The sequence below is a fragment of the Equus caballus genome, chromosome 18 (genome assembly GCF_041296265.1).
Source record: "Equus caballus isolate H_3958 breed thoroughbred chromosome 18, TB-T2T, whole genome shotgun sequence".
NCBI lineage: Eukaryota > Metazoa > Chordata > Mammalia > Perissodactyla > Equidae > Equus > Equus caballus.
Window position 1 is genome coordinate 71,932,740 of NC_091701.1, and position 17,987 is coordinate 71,950,726.

The following is a 17,987-nucleotide window of genomic DNA, read 5'->3' on the forward strand; positions in this document are numbered from 1 at the left end:
GCTGGTTCCCACGCTCAGCAAGGCACGGACGTCTGGTTATGTAGCTCAACACTGAACAACGCTCAGTCTTTGGTGGGATTTTTTCCCTCAAAGTTTTAATGATCCCTTAAAATGGCAACCTTCTTAGCCTTTAAGTTTTTTTTTTTTTTAATTAAGGTTATGAAAGTTAACATCCTTGTGAAATTACAGTTGTACATCATTATTAGTCATGTTGTAGGTACACCACTTCACCCCTAGTGCCCGCCCCCCACTCCCCTTTCCCTGGCAACCACCGATCAGTTTTCTTTGTCCATATGTTAACTACCACCTATGAGTGGAGTCATACAGAGTTCGTCTTTCTCTGTCTGGCTTATTTCACTCAACATAATACTCTCAAAGTCTATCCAAGTTGTTGTGAATGGGATGATGTTATCCTTTTTTATAGCTGAGTAGTATTCCATTGTATATATATACCACAACTTCTTTATCCAATCATCAGTTGCTGGGCACTTAGGTTTGTTCCATGACTTGGCTATTGTGAATAATGCTGCGATGAACATAGGGGTGCATGGAACTTTTGGAATTGCTGATTTCAGGTTCTTAGGGATAGATACCCAGTAGTGGGATGGCTGGGTCATAAGGTATTTCTATTCCTAACTTTTTGAGGAATCTCCATACTGTTTTCCATAGTGGTTGCACCAGTTTGCATTCCCACCAACAGTGTATGAGGGTTCCCTTTTCTCCACAGCCTCTCCAACATTTGTCACTCTTGGTTTTGGATATTTTTGCCATTCTAACAGGTGTAAGGTGATATCTTAGTGTAGTTTTGATTTGCATTTCCCTGATGATTAGTGGGGATGAGCATCTTTTCATGTGTCTATTGGCCATCCGTATATCTTCTTTGGAGAAATGTCTGTTCATGTCCCCTGCCCATTTTGTAATTGGGTTGTTTGATTTTTTATTGTTGAGTTGTGAGAGTTCTTTGTATATTATGGAGATTAACCCTTTGTCGGAGAAATAACTTGTGAATATTTTTTCCCAATTAGTGGGCTGTTTTTTTGTTTCAATCCTGTTTTCCCTTGCCTTGAAGAAGCTCTTTAGTCTGATGAAGTCCCATTTGTTTATTCTTTCTATTGTTTCCCTCATGTGTGGGGTTATGGTGTCCAAAAAGATTCTTTTGAAGCTGATGTCAAAGAGTGTACTGATGATATTCTCTTCTAGAAGACTTATTGTTTCAGGCCTAATCTTTAGGTCTTTGATCTATTTTGAGTTTATTTTAGTAAATGGTGAAAAAGAATGGTTGATTTTCATTCTTTTACATGTGGCTGTCCAGTTTTCCCAGTACCATTTGTTGAAGAGACTTTCTTTCCTCCATTGTAGGCCCTCAGCTCCTTTGTCAAAGATTAGATGTCCATAGATTAGCCTTTAAGTTTTGAAAGGCTGCTGTTGTGGTGGCTCAGAGCCCTGGCCATTTGGGAAGGTCATTTTCTACCAGGAAAATGCATAGGCAACTGCACCTTGAACCTGATGTCAGAAATGTGTACCACATTGTCTCATTCCAAACGATCAAACAAATTTTCATAATCAATTTCATACATATCTAGGCTACTAGTATTTACTTGCTAGGTAGACCCTCATGGTAATTATCTAAAATATACATAGCATTTCAAGGTATATAGCAAATTGCATTATAGCTTTTAAAATTTTTCATTCAAAAATACATGTGACAGCCTAGGCGACAGGGAAGAAATAAAGATAAATAAGTTGACTCCAAGAGGTCCAAAATCTAATAGTAATTATTTACAACAAGACTCAGATACAACAGGATATTCTGATCTTCTGTTTAAAATCCTAATATCGCTTCATAAACCAATCAGACACACTGACCTCCTGCCAATAGAACGTTTGCTCGCATGCCTGTGCCTCACTGCTGATGGCCTGGTAGCTAGCCTGGCTCTCCCTTCCCTGAGAAAGCCCATCTTTGCAAATGATGAAATTGAGGCAACTTAGTCTGTGACTTTTCAAGATGTGAATGTGGAGTAGCATAGAGACACACAATCCGGTGGTTCACTGCCTTCTTTTCAATCCTGTGCACTGTGTAGATTTGGCTGAAGACCAGCTCACGTTTAAGCTGCGCGTTATTTTGTAAACTTGTGAAAGTTGCACTTAATGTGTTTTGATTACCCTCGATTGTTATCCATGCTAGCCAGAAAGTACTTAAAATCACAAAAACACTTCTGTCTGTATCTTGAGGCCTACACCACCAAACAGTGAGAACGAGTCATCTTGAGCTCTTTCAAGAAAAAATAATTAAAATTTCTTATGCTGCAGTTTAAAAGTCAACCATGGTACTTTTCTTTTCTTTATGTTGTATTTGGTCACCCTACTTTAATAGTGTGCAGTGAAGAGGAAGGTATCAGCCGAGATAACTTTTTTCTACATGCTAGAAAAGCGGATTCTGAGTAAGGCCAAGCAATTTATTTCAGTTCATAAACATTTATGGAAAGCCTAGGAGCAGGCTAAGGGCTAGAGGCAAAGAGAACAAAGTGTATCAGAATCTTGATGGGGAGGGGAGAGATACAGAAATGACCTTATTATAGAGTAGGACAATTATTTAAATGAGGGAAGAGATTTCGGCTGGGGGAGGGGGCGTGGGGAATATTTGGGAAGTTGGTGACAGGAGGTGGGATATGATATCATTTCAATTAAGAAGGCCTGCAGACCACGACCTCCTTGAAGGCGGCATAGACAGTTGGATCAAGCTTCACTGGCTTCTGTTTTGGGCATTACTTCTCTCCCACTCACGCCTCTCTCTTCCATTCCCACTTCCCTGCCAAAAGAAGAGAGTAATGGGAGGGAAAACGCTTCTTTCTCTTCAAATGCAAAATGTATTGTTCTGCCTCGGGCCAATGAGGTAGACCAACTATTCACAGAATATACCTAATGCATGCTCTGAGAAAGGATACAAACCTTGCCAGCTTTCAAAGCTTTCACTCACAGGAATAAAAAAGTTGGAGTGGGGAGCATGGAAGGCAGAGGAAAAGCCGGGATGTGTGTGCTGCCCATTTACTGTAGTCGTGGTGTTATGAAAGTATCAGTCCAAAAGATCTCGTGTTATTTATTTAATCAAGTAATCACACTCTCTGGAACTTTTGGATGCAAGCACAGGAATAAAGGTATTCATGAAGTCAGACTTGCAATTGCCAGGAAGTAGCAAAGCATGCCAATTTAATCTCTGCTACCTGTGTAACTCCTAAGGGGAAGATGAGCTCATGAATGCATACATAGATCATTACAAAGCTGAATTAAAATACATTAAATATGGAAGTCGGATATAAACCCTCGAGGGTTATACAACGTAAAAAGAATAGTTGAAGAACAACCTGAAGCTTTAAAAGGGGAGAAGCTAAGATCCTCACTGGCTGGGGAAAACAGTTAGTACTCACTCTTCAAGGAAAACATCTCATAGAAGCCTGGGGTTTGAAAACCCTAGCACTCCAACTAATCTAAATGAATGTAAATTTAGGAGGAGGGACTTGTTTTATGCCCTTTGTGGTCTCGGCAGCCTCTGGACGTGACAGGCTTCTATAACTGTTACCTGAATTGGATTGAGCTGAAATAAAAAGGGAAACACCCTAAATCATCCATTGAAATCTTCTTTAAAGGGTAAGTTTCATTTATTTTCCACTTTTTTATAGTTACTTAGCAATGTATATGCTACAGGTTAAACAGTTGAACATTTACTTTAATATTTTATTTTGGGGTAACATTGTCTTTAGCACAATGAGTAACAGATGCGCGCATGCACGCACGAACGCCAGGAAGTGTCCCATTTGCGGAGAGTGCCATGCAATTAACCTTTGGTGTATTAATGAATCGGCAGCAGCAGGACTCAATGGGGCCCAAAAGTAAAAACTTTAAAGACTTTAAAATAAAGTGGCTACCAATCAAAAGGAAGAAATAACATAAATTCACACTTAAGAATAGAAAAATGTGAATTAAAATTAAGAGAGTGCTGAGACTATGGAAATCATTAAAAATGGAGCAGTAGGAATAGGAAGGAGATTCATGTGCAAATACACACGAGTGTAAGAACCATGACGTGGACAAGGGCGTTTATGCAGGAGTCAGTTTGAGATTTTTCTCCAAAATAACCCAAAATGAATGGAAAGAGATATTTGGCCCCCTAAAAATGAGCCAATGTAGACATTGACAGGTAATGACTACTCTAAAAGATGTCGGGAACCCTGAAAGTAAACAGTCAGAAAACATTCGGAGCAATGAAGAAAATATGTACTGTGCATAGCTATACATCATTAAAACGGTAGGAATGTCTGTTTACTGTAACAACATAAACAAATTAAGGGAGGCAAAATCTAGAAAGAAAGAAATTATTTTCTCTTAAAGAGTCTCAGAAATTGACCTAATCAGACATATTTATAGTTCATGGAGATTAACTACTGATGGGTGAATTTAGGATGGCTAGTAAACTCATCCTGGAGAATTCTGAAGCAGAAACTTAGGAATCACAAACCTGAAAACCTGGATAAGTTTACCCAAAAGCTAAGGGAGCCGCCTCCGTTATTGGAGGAAGTCCTGTTTTTCTATGATATGACTTTACATTCTGAATTACTCAAACTGAGACTCTTACTAGCAAAAAGTGAATAACAAAGAACAGCACCGTGGGATCCTGCATGTCTTTAACTGCAAAGACTCATTAACAATACGGCAACTAAAGACACAGGTACAATTCTTTCAGTAGCAAATTCTGACTTAATCTGAATGTAAATAAACTAATTTCAGACTTTAAGTTTCAGAAAAAATAAGGCGTGAAGGATTTAAATCTTGTTCAGTGCTTTTGTCCCACACAGAGAAACTGAAACGAGATGGGGGAAAAAAGTAAAGAAAAAGTATTCTGTCAGCTTTTGGATTCTTTGTGTAAAGAATTGGTCATCTGAGTAATTTTCCTAACGGTTGGATTGTAGTCTGCTCATTTAGGTTCCGTCTTGCATGAGCAGAACATCTCGTACTTGCATGTTCTTTTCTCTGAGGGGACACCACATCTAGGGTCAGTTACACGGTGAAAGGCTTTATGCTTGCTTGTTATTCCTGGTGTAACAGAAATATTAGCCAATGTGCCTTTAAAGCTTAAAATACCAGCAAATGTAATTCAGTACCCATGTTTTTTATCCTTTTGGTTGGCTTATCATTTGGCATTGAAACCATCCTTTTTACTGACTTCACTTTTTACTTAAATAAGTAAATTTTATTTTCTCTGCAGGAATTTGAATCTGTAATAGCAATGAGGTAGATGCTTACACGTGCTTTGAGAAAGTGTGTTGTGTATGTGTGTAATTTATTTTAAAAATCAACATTTATCTCACGTGCACCCATTTGGAAGGATACATCTAACACATCGAGGTATTCTTACTCTATGCCACACAAAAAGATGAGTAATCAGCCTTTGCCTTCAAGAGATTACCATCTATTTTGGCTGACTTAATATACCGTCTCTGCTCCTTTCGTAGGATGAGAGAAAAATTAAGCTCTGCGTGTGCTGAGTAAGCACTTCGCCTGAGCCATAGTGAGATAAAATAATCTTGGAGTCACGTGGACCTGGACTTGAACCCTGGCTGTGCGTACTTTTGTTCCTTGAAACCTGAGATTTCTACTTAAAAATAAGGATACTAATTTTTAGTTTACAGAGGTGTCATGAGGGTTCAGTGTGATCACGTATATACAACACCTAACACAGATAAGCCCTGAATTTGTAGGTGCCCTCCCCCCTTGTATATATTATTTAAATGAAACGTTCAGGTTTAGCATGGTCCATAATTGCAGCCAGGGTGTAATAGGCAGTACTTCTCGTGGTGAATGAGGCAGTAATCCAGTGGTTAAAAATTCAGAGACAACGTGGGGACGCCAGAACATGATGCGCAAGAGCGAAGCCACAGTCCTTCCACACATGCATCACCAGTCACAGCCTCTCTGTTAGAAACGATCTGTCAGGGCTGGGGAGCTCCACAGGGAGGAGGACTGGAGCAAAGGATCATGGTGTTTCTAGAAAGCCTAGAGAAAAGAAAAGTGGCTAAGAAGATAGGGATTTGTTTTGCCAGGGTTCTATAAAAAAGAGGCACATGGATTATATTAAGAGAGTTTGACTAAAAATAACTTTGAGTTTCTTGCCCTTTTGCTCCCAATCTACCAGACCCATTATGTAGCTTTTCACAGCGAGAACACAAAGGAAAGTCCAACCATGTGCACACCTTTCATCCCTGGACAGCACTTCTGCCCACAGCCCTCCCTCTTTTCCCATTTTGTTGAGCTGTGTTGAACAATAAAGTACACTTGAGGGGCTGGCCCAGTGGCACAGCGGTTAAGTGCGCACGTTCGCTTTGGCGGCCTGGGGTTAGACAGTTCGGATCCCGGGTGTGCACGTGGCACCGCTTGGCAAGCCATGCTATGACAGGCGTCCCACATATAAAGTAGAGGAGGATGGGCACAGATGTTAGCTCAGGGCCAGGCTTCCTCAGCAAAAAGAGTAGGATTGGCAGCAGATGTTAACTCAGGGCTAATCTTCCTCAAAAAAAAAAAAAAAGAAAAGAAAAGAAAGAAAAAAAAAGAAAGTACACTTGAGGCCAAACTTTAATTCCCTAGCTGAAACCCAGATAGTCAATTTCCTCTTTGTCCTCCTGGTCACTCTTTGCAACAATCTCCCTCAACAGAGAGTCAGGGTGCTCCCTACAACAAGTGAGGAGATGTCCCTAACAAAGAAATTCCAAAAATTAACTGAAGCCCCCAAACCCTACTAGTTTTGGGGGGAGACCTTATCATTCTTTATTCTGCTTGTCTTTCCACATTCTATGCCTGATAAGCTAGGGAATGTGAAAAGCTTCTTTGGGTTGGTCACTGTTCCATCCCCTGGGTGAAAGGTTGTTATTTCTCTGGATTTGTAAAAATGGGACTATTTCTTTCACTTTTGTTGAACTGGTTGGCATTCTGGTGGTGGCTTTCTAACTTGTTTTTTTTTTTTCTGCTGGGAAAGAGTCGCCCTGAGCTAACACCTGTTACCAATCTTCCTCTCTCTCTTTTTTTCCTCCCCAAAGCCCCAGTACACAGTTGTAAGTCTTTCTAGTTCTTCTCTGTGAGCCGCTGCCACCGCAGCATGGCTACTGACAGACACTGGTGTGGTTCTGTGCCCGGGAACCAAACCTGGGCCACTGAAGCGAAACGCGCTAATCTGTAACTGCTAGGCCATCAGGGCTGGCTCTCTAACTTGTTTTTAATTCCACCACTGTGATTTTTCTTTAATTTCATTTTTAAAACTTTACAGAATAACATACATACAGTAAAGTGCACAAATCTGCTCAATGAATTTTTATATGTTGATAACACCTGTCTGCTTCAACCACATCAAGATCTAGGACACTTTCAGCACAGGGAATTCCCCCTGCTGTCTCTTCCCAACCAATATCCTCTTCCTGGGAAACACTCTTCTGACTTCTAGGTTTTCCCTGATTTTGAACTTCATATAAATGGAACCATAAAGTGCATACTTTTCTGTGTTTGGTTTATTTTGATCAAAATTAAGTCAATGAGATTCATTCAAATTGTTCCATGTATCAATAATTTGTTCTTTTGTTATGTAGTATTCTGTTACGTGAATGTACCGCAATTTATCCTTTCCTGTTGACGAATATTTGTGGTGTTTCCATTATTCACCTATTTTATGTAAAGCTGTCCTGAGCATCTCCAACGTAAATTCTTAATTTTCTCCAGGCCCCCTCTTTGTGGACGTTGTGATGAACAGAATTTGTGGAGAGGGTTTACAGGCACTCACTTAATCCTGCCCCACGTTATTTCTTCAGGTTACTTTGGCACCAGAATTCAAAGGATGATAAAAATCCTCTGTTTTCCAGAAAAAAGAAAAGAAAGGGGCAGAGAGGGCATGTGGGAGGGAGGGAGAAAAGAAGGAAGGAAGACAGGGAGAGAGAGGAAGGGGTAGGTAATGTGTAGGCATGTCAGTATAAAACCTTAAACTCATAACTCCCCTTTTATAGAGGTATCTGACCATCTTAATTTGCAATGCCTAAATAAGCAGTGCTTCCATGATTACAGACTTCTTTAGCTCACTTATGGAAATATTCCAGGCCCTCTGGAAATTATTTAAAGAGCTCTGTCTTATCCTTTTAAGAAGTTGATAAAATCACAGTGTCAAGCGCAAATTCCAGGGCCAAGTACACTAGGAAGTTTGGTTGACTTTAAGTATTTTTCCTAAGAGTTTTTTGTCTTTTTAATTTCACAAAGACTTGAAACTCTTGAACAGATCCCAGAGGCTGAGGAAAACAGTGAAACCCATCCTTAAGCGTTCACTGTTATGTGCCACTGTTACTAGCAATCTCCATTGCTGACTCTGAACTTTTGATTCCTTATTTCACTTCCCCTGGATTTTCCTGCTTTTGTTGATACTCAGGTTACTTCCTCAAATGTGGAAAGTCCTCAGACATTCAAGTTTGTTCCTGGGAGCCCTAGAGTCTTCTACATTAATAAATTACCTAGACAATTACCTAAACGCTATCCCTTTTCAATTTTTATATATAAATCATCTAAGAAACTGGTCAATTAAAATAATTAGTGCATGGTAATTAGCAAATTATTTGCTCAACAGTTTATTTCTTATTAAAGAGATTTTCATTTCTTTCTATCATTAAGATTAAGGATAGTTTTTTGTTTTTTTTTAAGATTGGCCCTAATATCTATTGCCAATCTTTTTTCTTCTTCTCCCCTAAACCTTCCAGTACATAGCTGTACATTCTAGTTGTGAGTGCCTCTGGCTGTGCTATGTGGGACGCCATCTCAGCATGGCCTGGTGAGCAATGCCATGTCTACGCCCTGGATCCAAACTAGCGAAACTCCGGGCTGCTGAAGCGGAGTGCGCGAACTTAACCACTCAGCTATGGGGCCGGCCCCAATGTTGGCTTCTTTCTAATTGTGTTCTTGTTTGTTTAGTTATGGGGAAATACACATGTTCTTTGTAACATCACTGCTCAATGTTTGAAATCAGATTATAGTCATTTTCAATTAAATTCATGGCAAATGAACTTGAGAGGCTTCATGATAAATCAAATTATATCAAGCCATAGAACCTCGTAAGAGTAACCACTTGGTACTGTAGATAAATTGCGAATGTTATGAAAATAGTAACAAATGGCTGTACAAACATGGCAAGCCAAGTTCTAGACATCAACTCTTTAACCGAAAGGAGTTAATCCAAGAAAAAAGTACTTGTCAATTTCCAGTTTTTAACAATCACAGGTAGAAGTTAAACATATGGTTAGAATTTGGCTATTGCTTTCCCCTGCAATGTTGAGGGCTGGCTGAGTGAATCTTCTATGATGAATATTTTACCTCAACCACTCATGTGCTGTGCTGGAAGCAGTTTTATTTAAAGACAGAATGGAAAGTATATAGGCCAAAGTTGAAAGAGAAAAGATAAATATTTGCGTTGAAGGGTGGTGGCCATAGAAATGCACTAGATAATAAGTGTATAAAAGGCTCGGCATTTATCACTGTGCTTAGAAGGACATTTTTGAGGCTCCTGAGTTTTCTTAAAAACTACATCAGTAGCTCCAACTAGGAAAGAATTCTCTGTCCTAACCAACATTCCAAGGCCAACTGTAAGGCTTTCCTTAAAATGTGCTTTGTATGAAGCTGTCAGGAAACAGCCCTTTGTTAGCTGTATAATAGTTCTGGGTTCAAAAAGGCTGAAGTGATAAAAACATAAATTATGATTCCATTAATAAAAAACACTCTAGCTAGAGCTTGTTTTGAGTTCCTGTGATAGTGTTTAACTCGTTCAAGGTTTGCATTCGACCTTTACAATAGGCTCAGTGTTAGGGAGAAGGAGAAACCTGTTGATACAACTCCTTGAAGCGCTCTAGGTTTCAAAACAACTCTGCAGATAGCACACATTCCTGTGGTGGGAGGCGGAGCGCCAGCCCACAGCTTTCCCCATTCATGCAAAGAAGGAGAAAGGGACTGAGCTTACCTCCCAACAAGTGAAGTTAAGCACATCCTGCACGCGGATTGTTATCTAAATGGAAGTTCTGTTCACAGGGGCCATAAGCGACACTTTCTGACCTGGTTCCCTCCTGTTCCCTCACTCCACCCCCCAGCGCCCTGGCTCACTGCTGAGAAAATACTTATTTCTTCTTCAGAGATACCCTTTGTCTTCCTTGATGATAGTAATTTTTTTCTTTCTTTTTAGTGCAAAAGAATTTTTTCCTGTTTGTCCTGTGTGCCATGTCTAATACGTGACATTGTTTCTCCTTTCCTGTTACTATGCTGTGCACCTCTTACAAACAAATGTGAGCTTTGTATCAAAACAACAATAAATGCACGTGCTATAAAATTATAAAGGGGATAGTACAGTTCTCAGTGATTATATTCTTTGAGCACATAAAATTTTGAAAGTGCTTAGAAATTTCTTTTAAAAAAACTTCTTGCAGAAACCGATTTTGTCAAGTTTTTGATTTTTGCTTTTACGGATTGTTTACAAAAATACCTAGTGTGTTTCAGAAATAATTATGTATATTTTAGTGTAGTGGAGCTTCAGCAGGTTAAGGCTTTAGACTGATCTTTCATTTGCAATTAATCCATATATTTATCCATAGATTTTATACACTATTTCAGCAGCGTAGAGTAGGTGAAAATATTACGAAGTGCAACAACTTAAAAAAGATTCACAGATCATACAAGGGTTGTGGAAGCAAGAGAATATGTTTGCTGATATTTATTCTTTGAAAGCCATGTGCTAGTGTGCCATTTTAAATTTTGTAACTATTGTCCAACTCTTTAGCAATGTAGAGCGAGAAGGAGACTTTCTGGGTGTATCTTTACCTGCTCTGAACTCCCCTTCCTGCCTTTGTTCTGCCCCCCAATCTCAGTGGTCCTCAGTTTTCTCCAACTCTGACAGTCTCAGAGTTGGAGCCAGGGGCTGCTCTGACTCATCTGCACTTTTATCTTCTGAGATCATTCATTGGAGGAGCAATGACATCAGTTTTCCTGGAGGCAGGCTGGTTGGCCAAGGGGACCATGGAAGGGATGAAGTTAAAAGACTTGGAATAGCACCTGATACATAGTAGGAGCTCGACAAGTATTTGTTGAGTAAAAGTCTTCAACTGTTCTCTTCGTGCCACTTATATTTCCAGCCAGATCATGAGGGAGCAAGTGTTCTATTTTGTTTGTATTGCAGTTATAACCCTGGCTTTAAAAATATCGGGTGACTGGACATTGCCAAAATTAAGTAAATAAGCTTTACTTAATTTACTTAAATAAACGTTCCAAGCCTTCCAGACCTTGATAGCTTTATTTCCAAGGTACACTTCAATTTTGCTGAAGGGAGTCGGGAAGGAGCGTTGAGCAGGTGGGGCTCCAAAACCCCTCCCCCCTAAACGAGAGCAGCGTTACATCCTGAACTTTGCCAGATGATGTTGTTGGCAGGGATGCTTTAGCTGCTCAAGAAAAATCTTTTTACATAAATACCAAAAAATCCACATTGAGAAACTTCTGCCTTAAAATAACCTAAGCTTTAGATAAACTCCGCTAATTCACTATTCCCTCTCTGGCAAACTGGGAGGTCCCAGTCCGCTTTTGATGGCTTCCACCTGATTTCGATTATTTGCATTGTTGCCAGGAGTATAAATGGAAAAATTAGAATATCTACAACTAGGGGGTCTGCAATCCCACAGGGAACCACTGATACTACCTAAGGAATCGCCACTCCCTTGGAAGAGGACAAAGTTCTCTAGAGCAGGACTCCTCAAACTTACAGAGGACACGAGAATCACTGGAGATGTTGTCACAGTGCAGATTCTGATTCCGTAAGTCCAGGGTGAGGCCTGGGGTTCTGCGTTTTTAACAACTCACAGGCAATGAGAATGCTGCTCTTCCGCATTATTATCACCTGTCAGGTTTTTTAAACTATGGATGCCTGGGTTCCACCTCCATCCCATCCTCCTACCCCTCACCCCCACTCCATCCCGGGTTTCTAATTGAATTGGCCTCAGTTAATGGCCTGATCATAGGGATTGTCTAAATCTCCCAGGTGATGCTAATATGCAGCCAGCTTTAAGAACCTCCAGATCTTGTTTTTAATCAGTTTTCACTTGGCAATCCATTCATTTACATGCATCCCCTGCCTGGCCCTTGTAGGCATTTGATTTTCTGAATTAAATACCCTGCCCTTTCTTGAGGAAATCACATGAGTCTTTCAAAACCCCTTTTCAAATACTACTGCAATTTTTGGATATATAATACATTTAAAAAATAGTTCTGGCAGTCATCTTGCTGGAAATCCCATACAACTTTATTCGTAACCCCTAAGGCAATGACCACATTTTACCTATAACTGTTATGTGTATTTATCTTCACCTCCCTAGTTGATAAACTAGCGAAAGGCAGACATTGCCTCACCTCTTTTATCTTTCCATGTGGTTTCCCAGCCAGTGGCCCCACGCAGTGCCCTGAGCATGCATTTCTTCATTCAGCAAACATTCACATACAGCTGGTGTGCCAAGCAGGCCAGGCTGTGGTGAGGCGTGCAAAAACAGACGTGTTCCCTCTCTGCCTCTAGGAGCTTCACAGTCTAATGAGGGAGACAGACATCCATAAGGGACTTCTTACAAAAACAAATGTCAGACTTTAACCAAGACATGAGGGAATCTGAACTTTTCCAGATTGGAAAGTCTTTTTGAGGAAATGGCTGAAATCTGAAGAATATACAACTAGGCGGAGGTGGTAAATGAAGGTGAAGAACATTCTAGATAGAGAAAACTGTAGCATTTGCATGATTTTTAAAAGAAATTAAAATTTTTTCAATCAAAAGTCTGCCTCTTCCTATCCTCCATCCACTCAGGTTCCCAGAGAGGCGCCAACTAATATTAGTTACTTGTGTATCCTTTCAGAGTCTCTTTAAGCATGTTCCAGCAAATGCATGCTAAGCATTGTATTTTCACTTCTGAACCATGCTTTTTCCCCCTTAACAATTTACAGTCATGTGTTGTGTAACAATGGACCGCATATACGACGGTAGTCCCATAAGATTAATACCAAATAGCCTGGATGTGTAGTGGGCTATACCATCTAGGTTTGTGTAAGTACTCTGTATGTTGGCATAACGACAAAATTGTTTAAGGACACATTTATCAGAACATATCCCCATCACTGAGTGACGCATGACTATAGTCTGTATTTTTCACTTCAGCACAGAGAGAGCTTTCCTATTTTTTCGTAAGAAAAAACTTGTTTTAAAGCTGAGCATCATTCAATTATGTGGCTATTTTAACTAGTATGTTCCCAATAGTTGGGTTGCTTATAATATTTTATTGCAAACAATGCCACAATGAATAATCTTGTACTTAGACATTTTTCACATATGAAAGTATATCTGTAAGATCATTTTCCAGAAGAGAAATTGCTAAATCATGAGCATATGCACTTGTAATTTTGAGAGGTATTGTTCAATTGCTTTCTATAAGCATTGTACCATTTTATATTCTCATCAGAAATATTTGAGAACCCTTTTTCTCCTATTGCCTCCCCAATAGTGTGTTATCAACGTTTTGGATGTTTTTCAGATGTGATAGTAAAAATAACGGTATCGTAATAGTTTTAATTTGGATCTCTCTCTCTTTTTTCTTTTAAGATTGGCACCTGAGCTAACATCTGTTGTCAATCTTTTTTTTTTTTTTAATTCTTCTCCCCAAAGGCCCCCAGTACGTAGCTGTATATTCTAGTTGTAGGTCCTTCTGGTTGTGGCATGTGGGACACCACCTCAGCATGACTTGATGAGTGGTCCCATGTCCGTGCCCAGGAGCTGAACCAGCAAAACCCTGGGCCACTGAAGCAGAATTCATGAACTTAATCACTCGGCCACAGGGCCAGCCCCTGGATCTCTCTTATTATGAGTGAATTTGAACATCTTTTGATACGTTTAAGAGACACTTTTATTTTTTTCTGTAAACTTCCTGTTTTCATCATCTTTGACCATTTTTATATTGGGTTCTTATTAATTTTCTTATTGATTTCTAAGAGCTCTTTATGTATTAAAGATATTATATTTTTTGATATGATTTGCTGAAAATTCTTCCAGTCTTTCGCATTTAATAGTATTCTGGAGTTTTTGCTTGTTTGCTTGTTTGTTTGTTTTTACCTTAGAGTTGCTTTTGGTTTTCATAGACTTAAACTTATCACTTTTTCTGTTATGATTTCAGAATTTTTAGTCATAGTTAGAATGGCCTTCCCCACAGACTGTAAACGAATTCTTCCATGTTACATTCTGGAATATCTATAGCTCTGCCTTTTTAAATTTATCTTTGATCTTTCATATACATTTGGTATATCATGTAAAGCATGGATCTGATTGCCCATCCACTGTCAAAATACCATTTATTAAATATATATATTTGTAATATTCTTTTTTTAATGGTACCTCCTACTTATTTATTTATTTATTTATTTATTGGTGAGGAAGATTGTTCCTGAGCTAACATCTGTTGCCAATCTTCCTCCTCTTGCTTGAGGGAGATTGTCGCTGAGCTAACATTTGTGCTAACCTTCCTCTATTTTGTATGTGGGATGCTGCCACAGCATGGCTTGATGAGTGGTGTGTAGGTCCGTGCCCAGGATCTGAACCTGTGAATCCTGGGCCGCCTAAGTGGAGTGCCTGAACTTAGCCACTAAGCCACCAGGCCAGCCCCTTAAATAATGTTTTAATGAGATAACTGAGAGTATTAAGAAAGGGAATCAAAACATGAGTCTAGGAGCTCAGTTCTAGGGAAGTAAGAAGTCACGGGGTACCAAAGCAAATGCAGCGCCGGGGAAATTAAACACTGAATCTGTGTAGCACGATGGACGGCAAGTTTATTTCATAGATGCTGCCACCACCACCACCCCTTCATGGTAGACATGGCCAATCTGTCATCGCACTTCTCCTCAAAACATGCTGTTCCAGGCATCTACTTCCAATTAATCAAAATTGACACATTTGCCCTCCCTGCAGTAGGATTTGATTTGGGAGGAGTAGAGGAGGAAGAGAAGTGGCAAGAGAGGTGGCTGAAAAGGCAGGCAATGTCAGAGTCTGGAACGCATCTTAAGCAATGGAGATAATGTGATTCTTTTTTTTTTTTCTTTTTAAAGATTTTGTTTTTCCTTTTTCTCCCCAAAGGCCCCCAGTACATAGTTGTATATTCTTCGTTGTGGGTCCTTCTAGTTGTGGCATGTGGGACGCTGCCTCAGCGTGGTTTGATGAGCAGTGCCATGTCCACGCCCAGGATTCAAACCAACGAAACACTGGGCCACCTGCAGTGGAGCGCGTGAACTTAACCACTTGGCCACGGGGCCAGCCCCTAATGTAATTCTTTTAAAGGCAAAAATGACATGATAAGTGTTTCAAGAAAGGAGGGAATGATGGATTAAAGGAGCAAAATCAAAAGCTACTATAGTAGTCCAATCTAGAGATGCTGAATACCTGAATTCAGGTAGTAGAGTAAAAGAGAGAGGATAGGCCATATGCAAGGGGTAAACTCGGTGGGACTTGGAAAACAATTATCTATCGGTAGTGAGAGACAAGACAGAATAAAAAATGATCAATCCCTTAAAGTAGGGCATAGAGTAGTACTGCGGCCCAGACAGAGACCTTAGGAGAGGAACAAATTTGGGAATGGAGAGATAATAATAATGAGAATGAGTTTAGTTTTGGATTTTAGATATTAATACTATATTTGGATTGTTTGCATTTGCCTAGCACCAGGCTAAAACTATGATGTGTTTAGGAATAAAGAGAAGATTTAGTGTTGACTCACACAAGATAATTACTTGAGGAAAGAAATTACATATACGGAAGCTGGAAGAATGACCAGTTAGATCTATGAATTCCCAGTATAAAAGATGACTGCCTCAGAAACCATGGGAAAAGATGAACTGGCAAGTGGAGCATGTGATAATAAAAACAACAACAAAAGCTGACACAAGTCTTCATAAACTGGAATAGGAAGCTTGAGGTGACCTTAGGGTAATAATTCAGTGTTAGGCTGCACCAGCCAGTCTCAGCATATTATATCAAAGCTTGGGCTCCAGGCCTTGAGACATGAAAATGCTGGAGAACATTCAAAGAGCAAGAAGATAATTACAGGGTTAGAAATAATAGCTGAGGCATGCAAGTGTACCTGAGTTAGCCTGGAGAAAAGAAGAACAAATGGTAACCCCCTTCACAAGAGATGAAGGTATTATAGAAATAACTATTTCCCCAAAGTTCAGAGCAAGAGAAGAGCGGATTAAACTGTAAATTGATAGGCATGAGATATGGGGCAAAACTTCCTGAGAGGAAGGTTAAATGCTAGAGTTAAATTTGGGGGTTCAAGTTGCCTGGAGGTTGTGAATCTTCTGCGTGTGAATCTTTAAAGCGTGGAGAGCTACGCATGAAATCCTCGATTTAGCAAGCACTCTGTACTTAGGGATGCACTTCCTGAGCCCTGCCAGCAAAAGTCCACCACAAATCTTATGCAACTTGAGTTGCTGTCATAAGATCTCTACGCTAGAAGGTCATCCCCACCATCAGTGCCCCTTCAAAAGCCATTCATTTGTTCAGTAACTATTTTTGAACAATACACGTAAGACATTGTTTTAGGTGCCAAGGACATGGGGTGAACAAAACAGAAGAAAGGAACACATCCAAAGTTGATTGAGTGTTGCTCTGTATCAGGTACTGAGCAACTAGCTGCTCACTCTAAAACCCACCTTCTTGAAAACCTGCCTCTTGCCATAGTCCCCGCTTCCTCCTGTTTCCTCCCAAATCGCTGCCTGAGTCTGGTATCTCAGAGCTCAGTGCAGGCGACTGGAGAGTCCCTGCTACAAAAACAAGTAGAGAGTTCAAGAAGCTGGATTTAATATTTTCAAATAGAATATGGATTGTCTGTAGTTTTAATTTGTATCAAAATCATTCAACATATAATTGTTCATCGGGCTTATTCATTTCCTTTTGACTATCTGCCGTCTGACTGCCACTGGTGAGTGTGACAGCATGATGTTCAATGATGGTGCTTATTGGAGACTTATTTTAATAAGACAGTGACTTATTTCAATTGTTCAGATAGGCAAATTAGAATATACATCATTTAGGTAGTCTGTTTATGTAATACATGTAGAAATACCACGAATTTTTAGATGTTTAATAATACAAAATACTTGGAAAGAACTCTACTACAAGAACACATGTTTAGAAATTAGCTCACTGTTTTTTAAGGGCATATTTAGAATTGGAAATTGCTGTATGGGTTTTGAGTTCTTTGATTTCTTTGAAGATAGCGTTTGATGGAGTTAGCTTTCTTGGTACTGAACTCAGCAGAGGGGCAAAGGGCTGTTTATATCTTCGTAGAAGTCAACCATGCCAATTTAGAAGCTTCCTGTAGGACAGGGAGTAGTACTCCTCCTGTTCTTATTGTTTCCAAATGCTTTGAAGCATTCCCCTATCACTTGATCCAATTCTCCAGACAGAGGATGTGGTAATAGCAGAAGGTAGGATTAAAGAGAAAAGTTGCAGGGCCAGCACGACTGGAAAAGATCATTTTACTGGTAAAATTTTCACCAATTCAGAGACATCTAGGCTAGTCGGATAAAGCTGAGGTAGTTAAAGTATGAAGTGACCCAGCACTGGAACAGAGTTTGGCTTGGAAAGACAGATGTTATCTAACGGGTGGAGTTTTGTAACTGTACGTAACAGGCAGACTTGGATGACTCTGAAGATTCTTTGAGAACGGTACAGATAAGGGCTGGGGGGAGGGATCCAGAGCATCACAAAATTAATTGTGTTTTGATAGAACAATTACCTATAATCATAATAAATGCAACTTAACCATGCATAGGAAAATATGCCAGATGCTTTATAAACATTACCTCAATAAATCTTCATAGACCCCTGTAATGTAAGGAATATTTTGCAGAAGAAAAAA

General features: G+C 39.7%; 1 protein-coding gene across 4 annotated transcripts in view; it reads left to right on the forward strand.

The window, feature by feature from the left end:
* The window catches only part of SLC39A10 (solute carrier family 39 member 10), a 123,680-nt gene that overhangs the window by 21,559 nt on the left and 84,134 nt on the right, over positions 1 to 17,987 (forward strand). The window contains exon 1 of one of the 4 annotated variants that reach the window (XM_070242080.1): positions 2,944 to 3,645. The exons of 2 other annotated variants lie outside the window; for them this stretch is intronic. The gene's annotated coding sequence lies outside the window, so the exon portion shown is untranslated. Of the gene's footprint in view, positions 1 to 2,943; positions 3,646 to 4,533; positions 4,724 to 17,987 lie in introns of those variants that run through there. One more of the 4 variants, XM_070242079.1, reaches the window with a different exon arrangement.